This window comes from Eumetopias jubatus, unplaced genomic scaffold (genome assembly GCF_037043125.1).
Source record: "Eumetopias jubatus isolate StellerSeaLion01/CBP00866 unplaced genomic scaffold, mEumJub1_p1.0 scaffold_5, whole genome shotgun sequence".
Taxonomy (NCBI): Eukaryota; Metazoa; Chordata; class Mammalia; order Carnivora; family Otariidae; genus Eumetopias; species Eumetopias jubatus.
In genome coordinates this window covers 73,311,240-73,335,825 of record NW_028274811.1, presented here as the reverse complement: position 1 = coordinate 73,335,825, position 24,586 = coordinate 73,311,240, and the positions used below count along the sequence as shown (strand labels likewise).

The 24,586-nt window shown below is 38.9% G+C and overlaps 1 protein-coding gene across 11 annotated transcripts in view; it reads left to right on the top strand.

The window, feature by feature from the left end:
- The window catches only part of MCTP1 (multiple C2 and transmembrane domain containing 1), a 505,859-nt gene that overhangs the window by 194,827 nt on the left and 286,446 nt on the right, over nt 1–24,586 (top strand). The gene's annotated exons all lie outside the window — the stretch shown is intronic.

The following is a 24,586-nucleotide window of genomic DNA, read 5'->3' as shown; positions in this document are numbered from 1 at the left end:
AGGAACTACACAGGCTCTGAAGTCTGCCTGCAGTTGAAGCCCTACTCCCTGCCCCTCACTTGGAGCTGTTCAACCTGGGGCATGTTCGCTTCTGTGTGACTCGGTGTCCTTATGTGTCAAATGATAATTGCCATAAAACTGCCTCCTGTGCTGTCATGAGTTTCAAATAAACAGCAGGTGCCAAGCACTAAACACAGTGTCTTCTACAAAGAAAAGCCCTCAGTAGGTGTTATTAAAAACCACCTAGAAGAGGGTTTGTGAAAATGGATGTTGGAAGTACATTGGACATGCGCTGGAAGGAGAAAGGCCATCTATAAAGAGAGCCCAGGAATCATTTATCAATATGACTTTGAAAACCCATCTCCATTTTTAAAAAATTCTCTTTTCAATTACTATGTTTTTCTTGATTTGTATCTTTCATCAGTAGTTATTCCCTGTTTATGTGCGTTCAGCCGATGATTTTCTAGTCTTTTCTTATTCTGAATTTGGCATAAAGGGAAAGACGAAGATGTCAGAGTTAAGTTTGGCTCTATCCATGTCATCCATCTTTCATGACCAGCATGTACCCATCATTTGCCTAATGAGTTGTGAGACAGTGGGAAGGGGTAACAGCGGCCTGATGACCTTTTGCTGGGAATTAAGAGTGCAGAAACAAACATAGGTTTAAGGGTAGATTCTTCTTTAAATTCTATTTTAATATGTCATCTGGAATTCTGCATAGAACAAAATCAATTTAGGTAGAGCCATCAAGTACCAACTAAGGACAATGATTTTTTAATTATTACAAAACAAGGAAAAGATTCATCTTAGTCCTTTCTTTATTCATAAGCTTTGATACACCTGCAGATATGGCCCTTTATTTTTTAATTTTTTTTCTTTTTTACTTTTTTAGCCTTCTTGAGTTTAGGAGTAAATTATGCTCTGTAAGGTTGTTTATTAGAAGTTAGGGCGCATTTTCCAACAGAAATAATTTTATGAATAATGACCAAATTCCCCAAGTCTGTTAACCCACCAGTGATTAACTGGTGAGGTTCTAACAGCTCTGTAGGAGCTGGCCATCCAGAATGCCAGAGGTGCCCTGCTAACGCAGGAAGGGGGTCTTTACTTCACTTCTCTTGAGTAGCAGGCACATCAGGTGCCCCTTCAGCTTCAGAAACCTGGAATAGATGTTCCAAAGAGGCAGCGATGAGACAGGGGAGAGGAGTGTGACTGCTGCTCTGAGACGGGGGTGCTAAGGAAAACAGGGAGCTGGCGAGCGGGGTGAGCTTACGCAGAGAATAGCCAGGGGCTTCGGACCCAAGGCCTGCAAAACGTGCTCCTTATTTCTAAACTACTCCCTCTTTTCTGTTCCACCAGAGATCCCAGGGTTAGGACACCTATCTCCGTTTCCATTGCCCTCAATTTCTTTCTTACCAGGGTTTCCCTCCGTCTTGGGCTCACAAAATAAAACTGTCTCTCAAGTTCCCTCTCCCCTGCCTTTTGAGAAAGGGTAAGCAATTGTATTCCAAGTGATAAAAGAAAGCTGGCTAGAAATGAAAAAGTGTCCTTGTCATGCTAATCCCCCCCTCCCTGCCCCGTGACTGCCCTCCCCACCCTGTACATCTCTTTTTCTCCTCTCCTCTCCTCTCCCCTGTAATCTGCTGGAGATAAGGCTCCAATAATAAAACTTCGGGTACAAATTTGACTCAGTTGGGATTTCTGCAAGATTGCAGAGAACCATCTTAGCAGTCACATGCATATGCTTGTCACCGCAACGGCCAGAGTTTCTGAGTCCCTGGGTCCTAATGAAGAGGGTGGACCCAGACACAAGGGTCTGGGATGGGAGCTGTAGACACTGTCAAGTGGACCATCACCAGGATGAAAGAGCTATGGGCCTTTTCAGAAGAGAGTGTCAAAGAAACTCCAGAGCATATTGCTCTTCTAGTCCCCCGAAAATCCTGTTTGGGGTTATCCCTGAGGTAAGGCACACAGGAATAAAATGTCCCAAATAGCAGGACGCAGCATATGGAGAGAAGGGAAAAACCCCTCAATCTTCCCTACATGGAAATCTTTTATCCCTACCCTTTCATTTATTTTTATTCAAATTCATGTTGGAGTAGCTTATTTTAAGTCTGCACAAGGCCTAATAGTTTCTAAAGTACTTTCCTGTACAGTATTTCATTTGAACCTCATAACAGTTATAAGGTAGGCAAAAGAGATCTTAGAAGCCTTATTTCATTACAGACAAAAGGGACCAGAAAGATTGAGTTGCCCCGTGTCCTACACAGAGGATATGGTATAGACCCAGGCAAAGAATTCAATTATTTGCTTACTGTTTTCCTTCAAATTAGAGTCTTTCTCTTAGTACTGGCCTTGACTCATGGGATCAACAAAACTACAGGAATGTGAAAATGTAGTAAGTTTAGTGTTTTATGTTTCATGAAAATCTTTAAAAGTCAAATCTGAACTATGCACAGCCTAGACTAAAGCAGGAATGTATTTTTCCTTCATTATTTCTTCTTTAACATTGTGACATTACATTAAATTCTACCATTTTCTAAGAATCAACCGTACATAATTTATGTTTTTGAATTATTTGGAAGAGCTTTAATAGAATAAGAGAAAAGAGCTGAAGCCTCAGCTAATTTATTCTATTAGAATATGAAGAGCGAACCAAAGGCTGTAAAAATTGCTGGGTTGGAAATGATTTCGATCTGAACACTGATCCATCTTGAGAGGCCTGGTTTTTTTTTTTTTCTTGTGATTTAATTAAAAGAAACCCAGTTAACAGAAATAAAGTTACTCTTTTATTGTAAACAAGCTTCTAGTCATTGAACTAAGTCCCGTGAAATGGAGATGTACAATAAATGTTGTTCAGGGGAAATTATCTAGGTTTGATTATCTCTGTCCTTGCCTCCCATTCTTCTTCATTTGACATTTTGCTGGTCATTTGTGCTCCAGTGGTTGAGAAGGGAAAAAAAAAAAAACACAAAAAAACAAGCCCAGGATGAAACAGCTGAGTGCCACTCATCACTGCATTGACTGCTCTCAAGAAAAATTTAGGGGTGGGGGCACCAAGAGCCACCTAAAGGTATATACTAAGATGAAGTTTGGAAGCATTTGTAATTTGAGCCCATCCCTGTCCCAAATTAGCAAAAAGTTTGGGAGTTATTTGCTAAACAAAACAGAGTTATTGTAAGACTGTTGAATCACAGATCTGTACTTCTGAAACAAATAACACAACATATGTTAAGAAAAAAGAAAAAGAAGAAGATAGCAGGAGAGGAAGAATGAAGGGGAGTAAGTCAGAGGGGGAGACGAACCAGGAGAGATGATGGACTCTGAAAAACAAACTGAGGTTTCTGGAGGGGAGGAGGGTGGGGGGATGGGTTAGCCTGGTGATGGGTATTGAGGAGGGCACGTTCTGCATGGAGCCCTGGGTGTTATGAACAAACAATGAATCATGGAACAGTACACCAAAACAAATTATGTAATATATGGTGATTAACATAACAATAAAAAATTTAAAAAAACAGAGTTATTAACTTCTGAGAGACTGTCTCAATCTCTATTTAAGTATATGTGTGTGTGTGTGTGTGTGTGTGTGTGTGTGTGTTTTAATTCATTTTTATTGTGTAAATTTCTGTCCAATGCCTCTCTTATTTCTAAGTGACTTGTGTGGCCTACAATCTGATATTAATTTTTTTGGTAAATTATATCTGATAAAGAGGTACTAATTCTAACTCATAACAACTAGATTATTCTCATTGACCTCTACATTTCCAAATGATTCATTTCCACCTCGCATCACAGCACAGAATCAGTTTTCAAAAAGAAAAGAACTTTCTCTTAAAATAGTTTTTACTACCCAGCTGGACATTTTTAACTTCAACACCTGTGACATAACTGTAACTTGCACACAGGTTTATTTTATTCTTTTTTTAAAAGACGTATTCCAAAGTACAGAAAATACAAAGAATAACAAATGCCTATGTTTCCAGTCTTTGTAATTAACAAATGTTAATAATATTTTGTGATATTTCCTTCCAGTCTTGTTTTTCCCCAAGAAGTAAAATATTATACATACAATTAGAGACCTATCGTGGCCATGACTCTAGGATTCTTTCAATCACCTTTTCATCTTTTTATATAAATATATATATGTGTCCATAAGTAAAACCTAGTATATAAATGAAATTATACTGCATATTTTCCTGTAATTTGTTTTTCATACTCACTATTATATCTTTGCAATCAGTCTTTGGAAGGGGGCAAGGAGGGATGAGGGAGTTCACTCCTTTTAATGGAAACCGTAGAGCAGAGCAGGAGTATTTGGGGATTTAGGAAGTGTACTTCCTCAGAGAACTGACAAGAGCAAGGCCACTAAGCTAGAAATTATTACCATCAAAGCAGGATGCAAGCATACAGACCCCAGTGCTGGAATTGGAATGCTATGTGAGACAGTGTGTCATGACCAATGCAGACGTGAACTCACTAGAGAGACTCAGAGACCCACGTTTGTCAAATGGGTGATACCCAGTCCTCCGAGCTGTAAGTAAGAACTGGAAGGATTTCTGTTTTCGCCCTTTTTATGTCTTCTGCAGGATCAAGTACTCTCTCCTGCACAGAATAGATAATGATTGCTAAATTGAATCATGATTTATTCTTTTTTAAAAATCCCGAGAAGACGATCTTCCTCATGGCAATTCTCTGCTTTAAAATGATTTTATTTAGTTTTATAGTTATGACGTGTTGAGTTTGGCTTCTGGAAACACAGAAACAAGTCCTAGCTCCACTAAAACGAACTGGGTGATCTTGGACAGGCCCCTAGAGCTGTGGGGGGCCTGTTCTCATCTGTTCTTTTGTGTCTTATTCCTCGTGCATGTTGGAGGAGAATGAAATTACTTTAAGCTTTAAATATTCAAAATTCCTAAAAGCAAAATAAAATAAAAACCCCATATTTTCTGAACTTTGAGAGTAGAAGAATGGCCAAAATCAACCTGGGATGATTCAGCAGGTCAGGTAGAGCGTGAGAACTTTACTTTACCAAAGGGCCCAGGTGATTTGTGCAGTAGGGCAAATTTGGAGCATATAATCATGGACATAGAAGACAGTTGATTTTTATCCACTGCATAATATGTTTTTTAGTTTTATGTTCAATATTATTATTACTGCATAGTAGTTTCCCTCAATCTTCTTTTCGAGGTTCTGCTTTTCAGCCTCAAACATTTTGTGAGTAGTTGACAGTCTCCTTGAATGCTCCTGTCTGTTGAGTTGTGGAGGCCACCCTTGGGCACGCCTTCAGTCAGAAAGGATTGAGTCAAAGTCCACCACCCTATGCTTGGCACGTTGTAGGTACTCACTGAAAGTTGTTTCCCTTCTTTTTGAGTTTCCTTTAGTTTCTCTGCTCCTCCTTTTCTTTCTGACACATAGAAAACAGGTTAGAGCTTTGATTTTTCAAAATGTAAGTGGCATGGGAACTTGGGCCCCAGCCCAGACCATGAAATCCCCAACTGCATTTTGACTAGGTGCCCGAGATTCCTGTGCACAGTAGGATCAGAGAAGCAGGAGATAGAGACTGGATGGTGGTGTTCACAATCCTCACTCCTACTCCAAAGTGCCCCGAAGCTCTGGATTTATGTATAGTCATAGATTTATATTCACATGTGAACAGCCCACTCATGAGCTCAACAACACCTTGAATTAATGTCTACTTTGGAGTGCGTGGTTTTATAAGGCCTGAGAAGCCTGTCATTCTGATTTAAAGGGGGTGGAGATATGCTTATTTAAACCCATGATAAAAGCTCATGCTTCATATGCTCTTGTTAATATCTGGAAATAATTCTGTCATTTCAAACTTTGGCCTGCAGTTCTCCTAAGTATCATTTTATTTCCCCGATTTACATGTAAAAATGTGGAGCATTTACAAACATACTCTTTTGTGTCTAAAAATAGATCCATTGCTTTTTGAATAATAAGCAGAATTATTTTAGGATTACAGGTATTTCTTTTTCACATTTTACTTGCTGTAGTAACATTCTGAGGTAAAGAAAGCTGTAAAGTGCTTTTCCCTGTTGAGGCGTTAGTTTCTTTTTCTTTAAATGTTGCATGGCCAGAATTGAATTTTAAATGCCCATGATGTTATCCTAGTACTAAAACTAGGTTCAAGTGGACAGCCACCTTCATAAAACAAGCTTAGTGAAATTTTATGTGTTTAGAAACCACACGTTAAAACGTCTATAGCTCAGTATCATCAATTTAACCTGGGGCCCCTAAGCAAACGCATGGAATAGCACTTTTCTTTGTTCATTATTCACTTGATCCCTGGAAACCACGTCCCACCAAAGCCACAGTCCTTGGGTCTGGAGCCCCCTCAGACCCCTGCTGCCACTAGAAGCAGAGGACTTTCAGAAGAGCGTTAGGTCATAAGATTATAACTCTTTGGGGACTGGAAAATAAGAATCCAATTTGTAAAAATGTAGAAAAGGAGTGATAGCAGAATATTTGGAGTTTAAGTCAACCACCAAAACACTTTAAATTATTTCAAATCTCACATTTAATATGCATAGGAATTTCTTTGGATAAATCCTTGGGTCCCATCCTCCAAGAGTCTGAATGACTCAGTAGCTCTAAGGTAGAACCCGGGACTTTGCCATGGTAACAAGCCAATGAAGTCTTCATGGATCACATTTTGCAAAATATCTGTTTAAAATGTTTGGAAGTAATCTGACTTCATATTAGAAGACAGATCCAGAAAGTGCTGAATTGTATTTCAAATCGTCATAGGATTGACTTAGCAAGTAACCTACCTACTTTGGCAAATTTTCAGACAAAATTTAATATTACACATAAATGCATTGCTTTTAGGTTACTCTCTTGGAGTTCCCCTCTTTATCTTTCAATCTGTGCTTTTTTGATATGTGTAGAAACATGTTTCTCAAATATATATTTTATCATAGGACCACTTAAAGTAGAATAGGCCACTTGGTCAAGGATAGGAGATGGGTGAGACCAGCTCATAGACGAAACTTTACAGAACAGATAGCTGGAAGGGTCACATGTCCATTCACCTCAGGAGGAAGTGCTGGTGATTAAGGAAGTGCTGGCAGGGAGGTCCTGAGCTAGGCAATGAGTGGTCATCTCAAAAGGTGGAGAGATTCACTGTCACAGGATTGACATAATATAGATATATAGAGTATTTAGATGTATGAGCTGGTGTGTACTTTCTAAGTGATTGGGGATTCAACAGGACCCCAGGTTTTGAGAATCTCAAGTACTGAATATATGCAACACTTCAGGCCTGGGATGGGATTGGCTAGAACTGGGGTACAAGGCACGCTTTGGCCAAAGCAATTAGCCCAGAATACAGTTCCTTTAGCCAAAGTAAAAATGGAAAGAAAGAAAGAAAAAGAAGAAAGAAAGAAAGAAAGAAAGAAAGAAAGAAAGAAAGAAAGAAAGAAAGAAAGAAAGAAAGAAAGAAAGAGAAAGAACAAAAAGAAAAGAAAGAAAGAGGGAGGGAGGCAGAAAGAAAAAGAGGGAGAGAGGGAGGGAGGGAAGGAGGAAGGAAGGAAAAGAAAGAAGACAATAGAATGCTGATTTTGTATACATGTTAGTTTCCTAGGTCTGCCCTAATAACATACCACAAAATGAGTGCTTTAAACGATAGGAATGTATTGTCTCACAGGGTGGAGGCTGGAAATACAAGATCAAGGGGTTAGCGGAGCCATGCTGCTTCTGAAGGCACAAGGGAAGGATCTATTTCGGCTTCTCTCACAGCTTCTAGTCGTTCCTTGGCCTGTGAAGAATAACTACAGTCTGCACATGGTGTTCCCCCTGTGTATATGTGTCTGTGTCCAAATTCCCCTTTTTAATGGACACAAGTCATATTGGATTAGGGGTCCATCCTACTCCAAGAAATACGGTTGCCAGATAAAATACAAGAATCCCAGTTAAATTAGAATTTAAGATAAACCACAAAATATACATATATATAGATTTATATTTCAGTATAAGTATTTTCCAAATATTACATAGAAAATGCCTATACTAGAGAATTATTTATCTGAAATTCCAGTTTAGTTGGGCATCCTATTGTTCTAAATCTGGCACCTGCCTTCATGTCATATCACCTATGTCTTCTTCAGTTATAAAAGGAAAATTTAATCCTAGTGCTAAGGAACAATGTCTCCCAGATGTTACTTTGGTGGCATAAGGACTGCCACAACATCTGGATGGCTGCCTAACATCTTTTGAGGGGTGGGGAGAGGCGTCCTCTGGAGCCCTGCCTGCTCTCCATCTCTCTGAGGGTCTTAAGAGGGAACAGTGAGGATGTTTTTCAAATGTTTATTTTGAACTTGAATATTCTTTTTTTTCTACTATATTTATTTGGATTTTGATCTGTGTGACTTGGGATAAAATGAAGGGAGGTTTATTCTTCTGGATTCTTTTGTTCTATCTGGTCCTAGCACTAGTGTCCATTTGATTAATTTGAAAATAGCATCTTTGTGTGTTATGGTAAAGGACAACATGATTAGATAATTATTAATGAATTGCTGAAAACCATATAGAAGGATGAGAAGTGAGGTAAGAAATTTCTTCTTACCAGGGCAACTATTTAAATACAGTGAAGGGAAGGAAAAAATCTTTCCTAATCTTCAGGATCTTCAGCTAGACTAAGAATTAGATTTACATGAGACAGAGTAACAGGAGGAAAAAAACCCTAGAGTTTTGTTATGTGCCTGCAGGGGCCCAATAATAAAATTGAGACCTACAGAAATGACCAAGGCAGGCAGTTTTTATACATACTTTTTAGACAATAAGACAATAAATCTTTGAGGAACTGACCAAAGAGCACTTAACTTTGGGAGCTTTAAATAATAAGGAATGCTAGACAGAGTTTGGGCTGGGGTAGTAAATTATTGAAGAGGAGCAAGGCTTGTTTACACAGCCTCCTCAGCTCTGCATGTCCCATCTGCGGGATAAGGATGTCTCTTTACCTCCTGCTGCAGGTACCTTTTACAGGGAAGGTTTATTTCCTACTTTCAGGGGGACAGAGAAGGGTCTCAGGCTATCTGCACAGGCTGTCTCTTAAGTGACTTTTATTTGAAATAATCAGTATGACAAAGTGACCCATGTTGGGGTGGCCTGCCCTTGGCCCCTACAACAGAGTAGATCACCATTCTCCTGGGAAGCCAGTCCTTTCCTGACCACTCTTCTGCATTTAGGCTTTTTAGTTTCTGTGTCTCTGGATGTAATTTTATTCTTTCTTTCTCTTTCTCATTTGATATCACTTCACTTATTTCAACTATTTTAGAACAATTTTGTAGCCTTTATACTATTCCAGATTTTGATTCGTTCATCTGAGGTTTCTGCTTCAACAAACTTTCCTCTTATTAGTGGGCAGTAATTCAGACCTCAAAAGAGCCTTGGCAGCCAATTGTGAGGTTGTTTTCCTTGAATGAGAGTGTTGCTCCATAGGAGGCAAATATTAAGAAACTTAATGGGAAGTGCTAAACTCAGAAGTGGTTTGCTGGCATTTTCTTGTTTTGCAGAGAAATGAGCTAATGTTAAGTAAGCCTCAGCATTGTGAGCTCCTCGCACTTGAGTTTGATGAGGAAAATAAGACTCTGGGGATTCAGATGCAACACTGTTTAATTAAAGATTTTAGAGTTGTGAGAATGAAATGGCTAATGCCAACACAGGAAGCTTTGCCACCGATGACTTTTAGAATTCAGTATGTCCCAGTACACAGAAGGATTTTCCATTAGTGCAACTTCCTGACTATACCTATCTCTTTTCCGAAGACTAGACTGAGGTTCTTTGGAAGTAGACTCAAGCAGCCAGGAGGAAGATGGTAACATTAATCCTTTGTCATTCTTCCTCTCTCCAAATCTCCTGCCCTTTGATAATGATGGATCTAATTGCAGAATTCTGTTATTATATCTTGTTACAGTGAATACTCTTCTCAACTGAGGAAACTGAATTGGACACTCCAGTCAGTCATTCAGTGAGCACCCCTGTGCTTCAGGTCTTCAGGACAGGGGATCTAGTTTTTGGACTATTCCTAAGTATTTCTTTGGTGTTACCTCAGTTGCTTAGAAAGTGGGATATTAATACGTGTTTTGGGCAATGGTGAACTCTTACTTCTGACAATGATTTATCTATTTTAGTAGCTTCTCATCTTCACTCAGGGGAGATAAGTGACATTCTGAGTAGAATCTCTAACAGTATCTATCATCATTATTTGGTGTTCTCAGAATGACAACAGTGGGCATAAATTCTTTATGAAATTAACCCCAGTGACAAAGGATTTGTCATTATAATGATCTGTGTCTTTTCTCCCATAGGGTGCAAATTCTAGTAAATATTAAGTCAGTCAAAATAATGTTTTTCATGTAAAAAGTTTTATATAAACCATATGTTATGCTTTTTTGCCATCTTTAGTTTGTGGCAGCAATTACAACTAATGGCAGACAAAGATTAAAAGTACATCAGTAAATTACTCATACTCTGACTCCTAAATAATCTAATTTAAAAAAAGAACAGCAAATTCTATTCCTTTGATGTGTTGGAAAGAGAGGAAAAGCAATTATGCTGCAGTTACATTAGTCCGTTTGTGTAATTCAAGTGCAAGTATGAAGAGCTCCCTGTACTTAACATATTTTATATGCAGTCATTATCAGAAAGTTTCCTTTGAATATATTATGCAATTTAAGAACTTTCTGCTTAATATCTCATTACATTACAGTAACACCAAATTTATGTGTTCCTTAATGGATGGGAGCTATGTCTTAATCTATTTTTGTGTATCCATTCCCTAATGGATGGATGGATGGATGGATGGATGGATGGACTGATGGATATGAGAGAGAGGTAGGAGGTAAGAGAAAAAGGAAGAAAGGGTGGATAGGCTGTTTGGTACTCAGAAGTCCTATTCCTCAGAAATAATTATATGAATTCCTTGATTCAGTGTCAGACTACTAAAATGCCACCATTGTTAATTTTATAGAGGTACAGTGTTTTCATAGGAAGAGAAAACTCAATAGCGATCGCCTTTTATTTTCTTTATTCTTTGAAATTTACATTAAATTATTATTGAATCAAAAAGAACTAGTTTTTATTAAAATGGAAATGTTTCTAAAGTTCCTTATTTTTATTAATGCAATGACATAATACTTTGAGAGTGGTCAACCAGTTATGACATACCATATGCTACCAGTTAGGCACTCAGGGAACCAAATGTCCTCCTAGGACTTGACTTTCAAAGGATAAATTTTCCATGTCAAGGAGAAACATTCACTGCTTGTAGGGAATAGTTGAGTCTATACCATGGTACCCACGTAGTGCCTCATGGACCATTTAACCAGGGTTATATGAGGCACTAGGAAGAACAGATGTCACTGAGGCCATGGTGGTACCAGCCCAGGCCTCACTTTGCAGCCATGTTAATGAAAATATCGCGCCAGTTTGTGCCACTTGATACTGATTTTTTGAAGTTCTCTTCACACAGTCAATAGGAAAGTAAAAATGTTAAAGAGGTCTCCAACAAAAGGGACATGGTACACAAGTTAATTCTGCCTTCAACAAGCAAATCCTGAGTTTTCAACCGAGACAACTTCAGACAACCGGTGCCAATTACTAACCTACAAAGACAACAAGATGGTGGCCTGATGCCAAGCTGGCACTTAGTTTTGTTGAAGGCCTTGGAAATCCAATCTAGTCTTAGGAAAATAAACCAAGCACTGTACCCACAACAAGAATATTAAACGAAACACTTTGTAAATTTGCATTCTCATAACTTATGCATCTCTGTGCTGGACTGTATTCATGTTCATAGATGATCTACACATTGAAATGGAGATTAGTCCATGAGAAAAATAAATGGTCTCATCATCTACTTCCATATAGTTGTTGTGGCCTCTGGTTAATTCTCAGGCCTGTTCTGATACAGGATCTATAAACCATAAACCATAAACCTACTACTTTAGGTTATAGGTGTCTCCTCTCTTCACTCCCTTAATATATATCGAGTGCCCCACCATGTCATATACTGTTCTAGATACATAGTGGAGTGAACCAAACAGAAATTACTGCCCTCGGAGAGCTTATCTCTCAGCAGGAATGGCATTTGAAAGACTGCATTAGTGTCTAATATTAAGCATTATTATAGTTTTTCGTGAAATTCAAATCAATCTGGTAAACCTTCATCAAGGTACCTGCAAAGATGAATCAGGCTTGGTCAGCATATCTAGGAATTCACAGTCTAGTGGGGTAAATAGATTTGTAAGGTCAAGAGTTAAAATACAGTGAGCCAGTAACAAAGGGAGATACTGACACTGCACAGATTGGAGGGGAACTAACTTCTGGGAGAGGAGGAATCCAGGAGAGAAGATGTTAGGATAGGGATGGTCAGGAGGACTCCTGCAATGTGACCCTGTCTGCTGAACTAATCATCCTTTAAAACTCTTGAGCGCTGCCACTTGATGGGAGAATCAGCAGAACCTGTACGATCGTATTGGAAATTGGCAGTCTCTATTGTAATTTTGTTGCTGTTTATTTTTAAATTTTCTTTTTGTTTCACTGGAAAGGAAAGATGATGCTCAGTTTTAAACGTTAAAAGTGTACAAGTTACTTGGTTAAAATAAAACCAAATGTGTACACACAATAAAATAAAATAAAATAAATAGAACAGTCGTAACTTGACACTGTAAAGTAAAAGTGGTGAGATAGTATTGATGCTGGTGCTCTTATTCATTCATTCTTTCATCCTTGAATATTTTAGTATTTCTTCCCAAGGCTTGAGAGAAATGAAGAATAGACTTGATCAATAGGGAGACTATTAGCATAATGAAGTAACATCCAAGATAAAAGTTAATAAAATAGGCACATTTATTTTTAAGAGTTCTCTCTCTGGAGGTATTGAAGGGGAGTCAAATTGTGAAATTAGCTGTTACAGCTGATATAGGTTTCACATTCATTTAGTTGACCGTAGCTTTGTACAAGGTTTCTTGTGCATCTTCTAAAGAATTGCATGTGCAGCTAATTAGCCTTTCAAATGAATTCTTTTCAAGGTAATAATAGCAATGAAATTATAGCATCTCTATCTGTGCAAATTTTCATGAATTGCTGCATGTGGTTGGATCCACAGAATACTGTACTGCTGGGAGACATGTTCTCAGAGTTCATCCACTCCAAATACAACCTTTCCTGCTGTTTCTGGAAATATAGCAGTAATAGCTAACATTTCTATAGTGTTTACTGTTTACCTGACACTGTCATAAGCACGGTGCAATTATTAACTCCCCACATACTCACAACCCGATGAGACATGACCTGTTACTCTATTTCAGAGAAAGGAAAACCGAGGTATGAAGGGGTTAAGCCACTTGCCCAAGGCCCCACAGCTAGGAGATATCAGAGCCAGGGTGCAAATGCAAGCAGTCAGGCCACAGAGCTGTCTTCGTAACCATTATGTCATGCTGTTTCAAGCATTCTTACCATGGTCTTATTTTTGAGAACTTTAAAAATCAAAAGTTACCATGTACCATATATCAGATGTTAGGTATGTGTTCGCATATTAAATACAAATTCCATATCGAATGACGAGGCCACTCTAGCTTTTGAATCCCATTTGGCTCATATACAACCACTGACTACAAATCCTTTTTACGGATGCTCCTGGTTGACACATGACTCAAGCCTTACTCTATTAAATCCTGAGACACTTCATCAAATGCTGAGGCTTTTGTTTCCTTCTTAAACTATGCTTTCCTCTTGCTGAGGGCTAGCCCTGTGACTTTCACTGCATCTACAAACCATTCTTCATTCATTCGTCCATTCATCAGAAGTATATTGAGTACCTCTGTGTGCCAAGTACTCTGCTAAAAGCAGGAGTCATGAGGGTAAAACGCACAGAGATATAAAATCCACGAAAACCAGGTCAATTCACAAATAAAATGTTTCCGAATTACAATGAGTTACTTGAAGGACACAGCAGGTTACCATGGTAAAGAATAGCAAATGGAGGGGAGCCTGGGTGGCCCAGTGGGTTAAACAGGGTAAGCATCCGACTCTTGGTTTCTATTCAGGTCATGATCTCAGGGTCCTGAGACTGAGCCCCATGTTGGGCTCCGCACTCAGTGCAGAGCCCGCTTGAGATTCTCTCTCCCTCTCCCTCTGTCCCTCCCGCTCATGTTCTCTCTCTCTCTCTCTCTCTCTCAAATAAATAAATAAATCTTAAAAAAAAAGAATAACAGAGAATTCTTTCAGTGGGTGGGTCAGGGAGGGCTTCTCTGAGATGGTAGGAGCTGACACCTCCAGGATGAGGAGGTAGTCATGCAGACAGCCTGGGGAGGAAGTCTCCAGGCAAAACTAAAGCCTGTCTAAATCTCCTAGTAGACGAGAGCTTAGCCCAGACAAGCACCTCATACAGGGCTGGTGTGGCTAGCAGGTAGTGAAGAGAGAGAGAGTGGCTGGAGATGAATTTGGAGAAACTGGTGTTGAAGATTGTAAAAGATTTTGTAAGCCATGATAAGGAATTTTCAGTGTTTGGAAATCCCCTGAAAAGTTTTAGGCAAGAGAGTAACGTGATCATTTTTATGTTTGATGATCACTTCAGCTGCTTTGGCAGACATGAGTGCAACATCACTAGAAGGCTCCTGGGCAAATTCAGGTTAGGGATGATGGGGCATGTACTTGAGGGTGGTGGTGCTGGATTTGGAAAAGAAGACAGAGTTATGACACATCTTGGAAGTGTACTTCATCACTTGCTGATGGGTCTGATGAGGTTGAAGAGAGAAGAGAGGAAAGGATGCTGCTGAGCTGCAGGATGGATGGTGACTGCTTTGCCTGAGTTGAAGGATGGGGACAGGTCAAATGGGACAATCAAGAGATGATTTTAGACATGTTAAGTTTGAGTTGCCCATGAGGCATTCAAATAGAAACGTCAGGTAGGTGGTTGGCTATGTGGGCCTGAAACTCAGAAGGGTCAGCCCCAGGGCATGGGTGTTATCTAAAGCCCTAGAAATTGATGTACTGGCTCAGGGACAGAATGCCAAGATCAATGTGAAGCAGGCTGAAGATCATAAACTGTGGCACTTTTTACACTGACATTTGGAAAGAGAAGACAATGGTCTCTCCTTTCCTGAGCACAACTGCTCTTTCTCTGTTGCCTGCTGGAAAGGCAGGAATGGCCAGGCCATCTGTCCTGCTCTTTGCCTATGGCCTCACACAGCAGGACACCAGCTTTCTATACCCGATGTAAACGTACTGGGAATTCTACATGCAATGCTCCCAGCTACGTGTGTGAGCTCTGGTTTGTCTTTCACAACAGGATGGTGTGTGATGCTGTTATTTCTTAACTCTGGTGTTTGCTTACCTATCACCATCCATAAACCGTGACACCAAGTAGACAGCAAATATCTGGGTCTTCCCACTGTTTTCTGGCCATGTGATATCATTTCTATTTGTTTAGTGTTCAGAACTGATAGTTTCATAGGAAGCAGTTTGAATTGCCAAATACCCTTTGTACAGCACTTCTCTGATACACTGAGTGATGCATTTATTGGCTCTGTAAATAGACCTTATACCTATTCGATTTAGTTGTATAAACAAAGTCCTTCAGAGTAGCATTGGGAAACAGGTCCCTGGCTGTGAAAATAAGCGTAGGTATGCCAATTATCAATAACTGGGAACTTCTCAAAGTACTGCGGTGAACCAACAAAAGCAGCTGGTCTAATAGCTCATGTGATGAGGCAGTGAGATTCAGAACCCTCGCTAATACCTCAGGTCTTCAGACGTTCGCAATTAGAACTAGCACTCCTGTGGAAAGTGAGATGCTGTGCTCACAGGTAGCCTTTTCAAGTACGACAAATGGGACAGATTTAGCTGAAAGCGTGGAAACTTCTGAGCTTAAAAAAAGAAACGAACAACATTTTCCTGCAAAATGAAGGGGTGCGTTTTCATCTTTGGGATCTAAAAATAATTTTATAATTATATATTCTTCTTTGGGGAAGATTTTTTCTGCACCTTCTGGTTAGAGAAAGTTATATATGATTTCTATACTACATGAATTTGTATGAAGGTAATATGTGTGATTGTATTCTCTTTACTAATTATAAATGCCTGAGTTGTATATACATTGAATAAGGATTTTATCCTGAAATAGTAGTATCCAGCTATTTATCTAGTTAATGACACCAAAGAGGTTTGATTAGAAACTAACAAACAAATGCCCTACAGATTGCTTAAAGAAATAGAAGGTAGAGAAAAATATCTTTTCCATAAGAAAGATTATGAGTCTGTGATTTAGAAACACTTGATATTAAAAATTTAAAGTACAGGGCGCCTGGGTGGCTCAGTGGGTTAAGCGACTGCCTTTCAGCTCAGGTCATGATCCCAGGGTCCTGGGATTGAGTCCCATGTCGGGCTCCCTGCTCAGCATGGATCCTGCTTCTCCCTCTGCCCCTCACCGCACTTGTGCTCGCTTGCTCTCACTGTCTCTCAAATAAATAAATAAAATCTTAAAAAAAATTTAAAGTACTTTTTCTTTAACCACAACCCACCCTTTCCTTTTGACGTGAAATTTTAGTTAAGGAAACATATAATTAGGGTCTGAGCAGTTAAAATTGCCATGTAGTTTCAGATGTCTCATTCACCTTCTGAATTTTTTTTTTTAATATGGAGGAAATATTTGTGTAGTGGCATGGGCTTTTGGTATTGGACAAGTTTGAATCCTACTTCTAGCACTTTCTAGCTGAAGCAAGTAATTCATCCTCTCTAATCCTCAGTTTCCATGCCTGTGTTACTAGGATAATAAGAGTAATTATTCCTTAGGTTTTTGTGCACAATAAATGAGACGACGTTTGTGCTGCATCAGTGTTAGCTATGTCATCAGTTGAAATACTTTGGGTTGCAAGTAACAAAAAGCACAACTCAAATAGACTACAGTTTTAAAGGGAATTTATTGGCTCATAACTAGAATATCTAGAGGTTAACTCAGTGGTTTAATCAAGTCATGAGAATTTAGTGTATTTCTGTCTGTCCACCTAGCCTTCCCCATTATTGGCTTCATCCCAGGCTAATTCCTCTCATGAGCCCAACATAGCTGCCAACACTCCCACAGCCAGCTACATGTTTCCTCATTCTCATCCAGGAGGAATGATTGAGCCTATTCCATCATTCTCAACCAAGAGCAAAGACTGACCCTGATTGGAAGAGCTTCAGTCACATTCCTAAACCTGAACTAGTCATTTAGTCAGGGTGTTGGACTGGCCTAATCTTGTCATTCTCCACCCTCAAGATGAAGAGCAAGTTAGTTTCCCACAACCATAGTGATTACCAAGAGGAAACTGAGGGCTATTAGGAAGAGAAATGTGGAAACCCGTGCTTGGAATGTAATCAGTACATGTAGCATTGTGATCACTGTTGTCCAGCCACCACAGAAAGAGCTATCCGCTGCCCAGGCAGGAAGTTATCTGTGTCCCTGGGTAGGCTCAGGGAATACTTACACCAAAAAACACTTGTTAAAATTTCTATTAGAAGCAGAGTCATTTCAGGAAACATACACACACACACACACACACACACACACAACTGCTTGCCAAGGGGAATAGTATATATTTCTGTAATAAATCAAAGCTTCCCTACACTAAATACCTATTACTGAGAGACATTTGACCATTTTGGATTTTCAAAATACTAAGCTCTGAGGAAGTTTTAAAAAATTCAAAGTGACACCGAGCATCATTATCTACTCATAGGATATCACTCAAGTTTTGGCAGTTTAGAAGATGTCTTTTTTGCAATTAGTACTGAGGACACCTAAGCTGTTACTCACTTTGTTCTAGCAATGTCCTTGGAACACTTAAAGAATATCAGTTGATTGAATAATTCAAACTAAGCATTTATTTTCATTGTATTTACTTCACTGCTACAGTCAACTCTTGATAATTTCTAGGATCTACTATTTATTTATAGTGATCCTGCTTTAACATTTATTAATCCAAGAGATTTTATTTATGTATGGAAAACCCTCATAAAATACCTTTCTCTATGACAGACTATGTGCCAAGTAAATAAAATTACCAGTCCTGTGGTAACATTTCAGAATTTGAAATCTCACAAACAAGTGTAAAAGCATATTGCAAAAGGAAATAGAAATGTATTTTTGATTTCTTGTCTTTCTTATTATTCATACCTCTGCTCACAGCCTTCTCACCCACTGTAAGAATAATTGCAAATACACTGTCATCACAAAATCGTGCTCAGATGAGAGCATTTCTATTCATGGATGAAGGATTCTGAAAATCTGTGAAAATTGAGAAATGTCCATATTTATCCCTGACAAATGATTTCCTGCAACTGCTCAGACTTCGCTTCCTGTGTGAATGTGTCTTAGTCTCAACTAGATACAATCTATCTTTCATACCATTTAGTTTATGTTCTGATCTGTGATCAGACTGTCTTCTTAACAGTTAAAAGGTAGGGTCTAAATATTACATTTTTAGCACAAGATACTGTTTCACACATATTATTTTATTTAATTTTCACACCAACTCTATCAGGTAGGTGCTATTTTTATCCTAATTTTGTAAGGTAAGAACCTAAGCTATTGGATGATGGAAGTTAAAAGGAAAAAACAATCTGACTAGAATCTGCTCTCTTTCCCTTTGAAAGTGAGCAGGAAATTTGGAAGTAACAGTCATACTACAAAATTACTTTGATTAAACATAATTAATATGTAACTGTATCCTTTACACCATCATTCTGTTTTCTCCTCTGTGAAATGTGGGAAGGAAAAGGGATGGTGAGGCAGGTTAGATTAATTTATCACTAACATGCCTTCTGGGAAGTATATCATTATACTTACGAAGCAAAAACCAAATGAGAATAGTTGCCCCCTACCAAGGACTAGGTTATTTACACAAAAGAATTAGCTGTATAAAAACTTTTTAAAACTTTTCACTTTAGAGTATTTTTAGATGTACAGAAAAGTTATGAAGATGATTCCCATATGTCTCACCCCTGATTTCCCCTGATGCTTACATATTACATTAATTACTATGGTACATTTGTCCCAGCAGATGAACCGGTTTTGATACATTAATATTAACTAAAGTCTAAACTTTATTCAGACCCTTAGTTTTCACTGGGGGTCCATTTCCTGTTCCAGGATCTCATCCAGGATACCACATTTCATTTGTAATATTTTCATGTCTCCTTAGGCTCCTCATGGCTGTGACCATTTTTCAGACTTTCCCCGTTTTTGATGACCTTGATAGTTTTGAGTCGTACTGGTCAGATATTTTATAGAATATCCTTCAGTTTGGGTTTGTCTGGTGTCTTCCTCGTGGTTAGGCAGAGGTTGTGTGTTTTGGGAAGATGACAGAGGTAAAGTGCCATTCTCATCACAGACTACAAGGGAACATGCTATCAGCATGACTTCTCCGCATTAATTTTAACCTTGATCCCCTGGCTGAGGTAGTGTTCATCAGGTATCTCCTTCCTCTCCTCTTTGGAAGCCGCTCTATGCAGCCCACATTTAAGAGCTGGGGTGTTATGCTCAAACTCCTTGAGGAGCAGTATCTACGTAAATTATTTTGAATTCTTTTGCACCACAGATTTGTCTATTCTCCCCATTTCTTTCTGTCTTTTTTTAAAGATTTTGTTTATTAGAGAGAGAGAGAGCACACAAGTTGGGGGAGGGGCAGAGGGAGGGGGGAAGCAGACTCCCTGCTGAGCAGGGAGCTGGATGCAGGAGTTGATCCCAGGACCCAGGGATCATGACCTGAGCCAAAGTCAGATGCTTAATCCACTGAGCCACCCAGGTGCCCCTCCCCATTTATTTCTTTATTCAATTATTTATTCAAATCATTTGTTTATATCAGTATGGAATCGTGGATATTTATTTTAAACTTTGCGTTATAATCCAGTACTGCGTTATTTATTTTGTTACTTGAAAACTCTTAATAACTTCTTCTGCCAGGGTTTGCAAAGAGGGAAAATAATGAAATAAAATCACAGTAATCACCGAGGGCCCCTTTGTGCCAGACTCCACTGAAGTTCCATGTTTGTGCTTTGGTCTTACCTGTGAGGAATGCCTTGCTATTTGCACAGCTGAGCGTAGGAGATCCTGCTTCAACCACACTGGGGCACCTGCAGCCCTGAGATTGTTTAAAGTGACAAAATATACATGAGTTCCATCTTAAATGTAAATGGGAGTGGCACATAGATGTGCTTTACCTCATGTGAAGGCATTTATTAAATCAAAGCAAGTTTATAGAACTCCATTCTGTAGTATCCTTAATACTGTTATCAAAGGGTAGAAAGAGCAGAAATCAGTATTATTTTTAAGTCTTTGAATTATTAGATCAATAATACTATACATTTGTAGGAAAATTTGAAAACTTTTGAAAAGCAGGAAGAAAGTAAAATTGCCTTTCATCTCGTTTTCCACAGGAATAACCCCAATTAACATGTCCTATTTCCTTCCTGGATCTTTCTCAATGCATAGGTATATTTAACCTAATTAATATCATTCTGTATGCAGGTTTTTTGTCATACTTTCCCCCTCACTGCTTTTTCCTAAGCTTTTGCCCATATAATTAAAAATGTTCCATAAGAATCATTTTAAATGACTCCATGAACAGAAGAAACTAGAGTCTGGGAGCAGAAGGGAAGTTATGGAGGTTGGCCTGTGCAATAGATAAAACATAGACTGGAGTGGTGGAAAAGGTTGACCAAAGAAACATTTTTAAGAGGTGATAGGATTTCATGGTTGCCCCCTGTGGGTCCAGGGGTAATAAGTGCAGGTTTTCTAGCTTAGGTGGCTAGGCATTCCATAATGATGCCTCAAACCCAAGGAAAAGAAGTAGATTGGAGGAGGAGAGGACTTCTCATTTATTGCCGTGAAACACCTTGTCTTGTTTCTCCATGGTGGCATTTAAACTTTACATGCAAAACTGTTTCGATGGTAGTCTTTGAGAGCAAAGACTATAATCAAACATCTGTGTTCTCCATAACATTAATTCTGCTCTGGGCATCCAGTAGGGGATTAAAAAAATAGTCGGTGAGGGAGGAGGCGCGGGGAGGGAGGGGATGAGTGAGGGAGGGAAATGCTGAATGAGGATGAGACCAACTTTGGGCGTTTGGGGGAGTGTGTGGTTGAAGATTAATTACCAAAATGTGTTAATTTCCCATTCAGAAAAAGTACCATCTCCATGCTTTTCTCCCAAGAAAACTAAATGTTGAAATAAAGAAAGTAGAGTTTATGTTGCCTAGAGCTTTTTATTATTCTTTGGAAAGACTCCTGTATAATTTTACTCTAAGGATTGATAGGCTATTCCCACAAAATTGATACCTGATAGAAATACTAAAATATTACTCTGGCTTTTTGTTGTTTTCTGGAGTTAACTTCGAGAGAAATAATATAATATATATAATATAAATAACTCAAAAAGAACCCCAAATAAAAAATGCTTGTGAGCCACAGGAACAAAAGTAAAAACTGTAGGAGTGTCCCAAAAGAAGTAGAGATATGCTTTTAAGTCTATAGGAAGTTTTATTTATCATAAAAGCTATGAGGCAATGGTTCCCTGCACTTCCAGTTTTATAGATATGAACAGATAGAAACACTGCAAGTATTTTCTCAAATGTTTAGCATCAAGCATAACATCTGTTACACAAGCTGCTGTCTCTCAGTTTGCTGGAATCTCAGAAATTCAAGTCCTCTGAAACAAAATGTTTTCCTGTGCATATTGCTCAAATTTTGGAAATCATAGAACTGGTCTAATTTATTAAAACATTTATTGGCAAAAGTATTCATGGCAAGGAAAATAAAATCAATAAACAAGTTGCTTATTGCACATGATGCCTTTTTCTTTTTTTTTTAAGGATTTTTAAATTTTATTTATTTGTCAGACAGAGAGAGAGAGAGAGAGAGAGAGAGAAGGAGATGATCAGACTGAGCAAGGAGCCTGATGTGGGGCATGAATCCAGGACCCTGGGATCATGACCTGAGCTGAAGGCAGACACTTAACCGGACTGAGCCACCCAGGCATCCCATGATACCTTTTTGTGACAAATCTTTTCTTCTCGGAGCTGGTTTTTTTGCTGGTAGCTCCACACTTTAATGCAGCTTGATTTTCTTTGGGGAGGAAAGAGTATGCTTGGGAACTCAGCAAAAGATGAAATTTCAGAAGAGTTAACACAAGTAAAATCTACCATGCTCTCAGGTTTGACAAATATTTTGATGAAATAATAAAGATAATGGTCATCCAGTAATAGCACTGAAAGCAGAAGAGTCACCCTAAGCCTGATGTTCTTTTTTTTTTTAAGATTTTATTTATTTGAGAGAGAGAGAAAAAAAAAAAAAAAACATGAGTGGCGGAGGGGCAGAGGGAGAAGCAGACTCCCTGCTGAGCAGGGAGCCCAATGTGGGGCTCCATCCCAGGACCCTGGGATCATGACCTGAGCTGAAGGCACACGCTTAACCAACTGAGCCACCCAGGCGCCCTTAAGCATGACATACTTTGTAATCGCTGATTAGCCATCAATTGATGGCTAGCACTAGTATATACACAGTATATATTATAATTTTTAAAAACCAGGAAGAACCCTACTTTGCTTTTGTAAATCGCTTGATTCTTGACAAACACTGTAAATTACGTTATTTCCTTTCATTTTCACAAGATTCTTTTTTTTAAAGAAGAAAATGAGGCCCCTAGAGGTCCAAAAACTTTTCCTCTGCCTCAGAGCAGAGTCAATAGTATAATTAGGCCTGTGTACACATCTTTGTGTTTTGACTCCTGTAATCTTCCCTCTGTTTTATAATAGTTCTCCTCACCTCCTGCCCCCAAATAACTACTTATAGTTAAATAATTTCTTACACTTAACAAGGCACTTTTACATGTTTTATCCCATCATCGAAACAGTCCTTTGTAAGGTATATATTGCTCCATATTAAAGAGAAAACCAAGGTGCAGAGGGGATAAGTATCTGGGGCTCAAGTTAAATGGTAGACCTCACACCCGCCCCTCATCATCAAAGTCTGCATCTGGTTAACAGAAAGGCTGGTTATGGATCTGATTCCAAAAAGGAGTGGTCCATGTATATAAAGATTGAGAAAAGAGGATTTTATTTGCTTTCCTTTGGCTTAAGTTACTTTATATGCTGTATGTGTGGGTGGAAAAAGTTATCGGCAATAATGAAGTGATGCTCCACAGAAGTCAATTTAGCAGACAAGTCAAGGGTGAGTAATCAGTGTTGTGGGAGTCCCACAAAAGACGTTCTGTGAGTACTGAATTTTGTACTGTTTTCAGTAGTGGTTAAATATTGCCATTTTGTGGGCCTGAGTATTTATAGGCCCATTTCGGTTGACTTGGACTATTGCAAAATCAAAATCCCAGAATTCAACCCAGGTTGTAGTTCAGTTCTAAAACGAACTGTCGTAAAGCTTTGATGTGACCAGGGGATCAGCAGAAAGAAGCTTAGTGTATCTTTCTAGTTAACCCATGGCTAACTTGTTAAGTACTATAACATGCATCCTTCTTTCTCTGAGACAGTTTTCTTAATGCATGGTTTTGCCTATAATTATTAAAAGCACTCCCTTTGACTCTCGGTTTGAATGATAAATTATATGATTACCTTAACCGTAAGACTTTTTCCCCAGTTCTTGCTGCAAATATTAATAAAAACATGATGTTATCCTCACTTTGTAATTGCAGAGCATTGACCTTATTTGACCCGTGGGTGGAGAGCTAGCATCTCGGGAGCATCAGTTCAAATCGGTGAACACTGCACAGTACCGGGAAGGAAGAAATTGAGGCATGGGGCGATTTCTGTCTATCTGCAGCCTCTCTGTGCAGCTCACTTTCTCCTGTATGACTGCATTCTGAGTGTTCATGGATTTCCCATGCTACCTGACTGCTTTCTTATTTCTGTGCTCATTCTTGTTGCTCTTTTTTCTTGATCTATTGTGTTGTAAGAGCCAAGGGCTTCTTTCACCTTTCTCGTACAAAGCGAAGGAGACCATAGCCATACAAGAGCACAGAGCTCAGAGCAGCTGGCCCTTAAGTCCCAGAGCCACTCCAGGACTTCAACAGTAGTAACTCGTAGATACTCTCCTTTTAAAAAAAAAAAAAAATTTTTATTTAAATTCAATTAGCCAACATAGAATACATTGTTAGTTTCAGGTGTAGCGTTCAGTAATTTTTCAGTTGCTTATAACCCTCAGTGCTCATCACATCATGTGATATTCACTCTCTTGCCCAGCTATTGTTATACTTGACTTTGGTTAGTTGGTCTGTTTATATGTCCTGCTACAAGGTGGCATTCTACTTTCTACTGTATGTACTTTTTCCACCCTGTACTTCTGTGCTTAGTTATAGCACCACCTTCTTGGTGTGGAATTATACATGGGTTATCATGGCCTCTCCAGTCACTCTGTCATGACCCTTGGGTTTTAGCAGCCACTTTTAACTCTCTCTTCTCTTCGAACTTGATACAAACAACCTTTGCCTAATAACTCCCATGTTACAACCTATCATTGACTAGCCTGGCATTGTCTGCCCTTAGCTCAGAGAACCAGCTACAGGTCTAATCGGCTAGG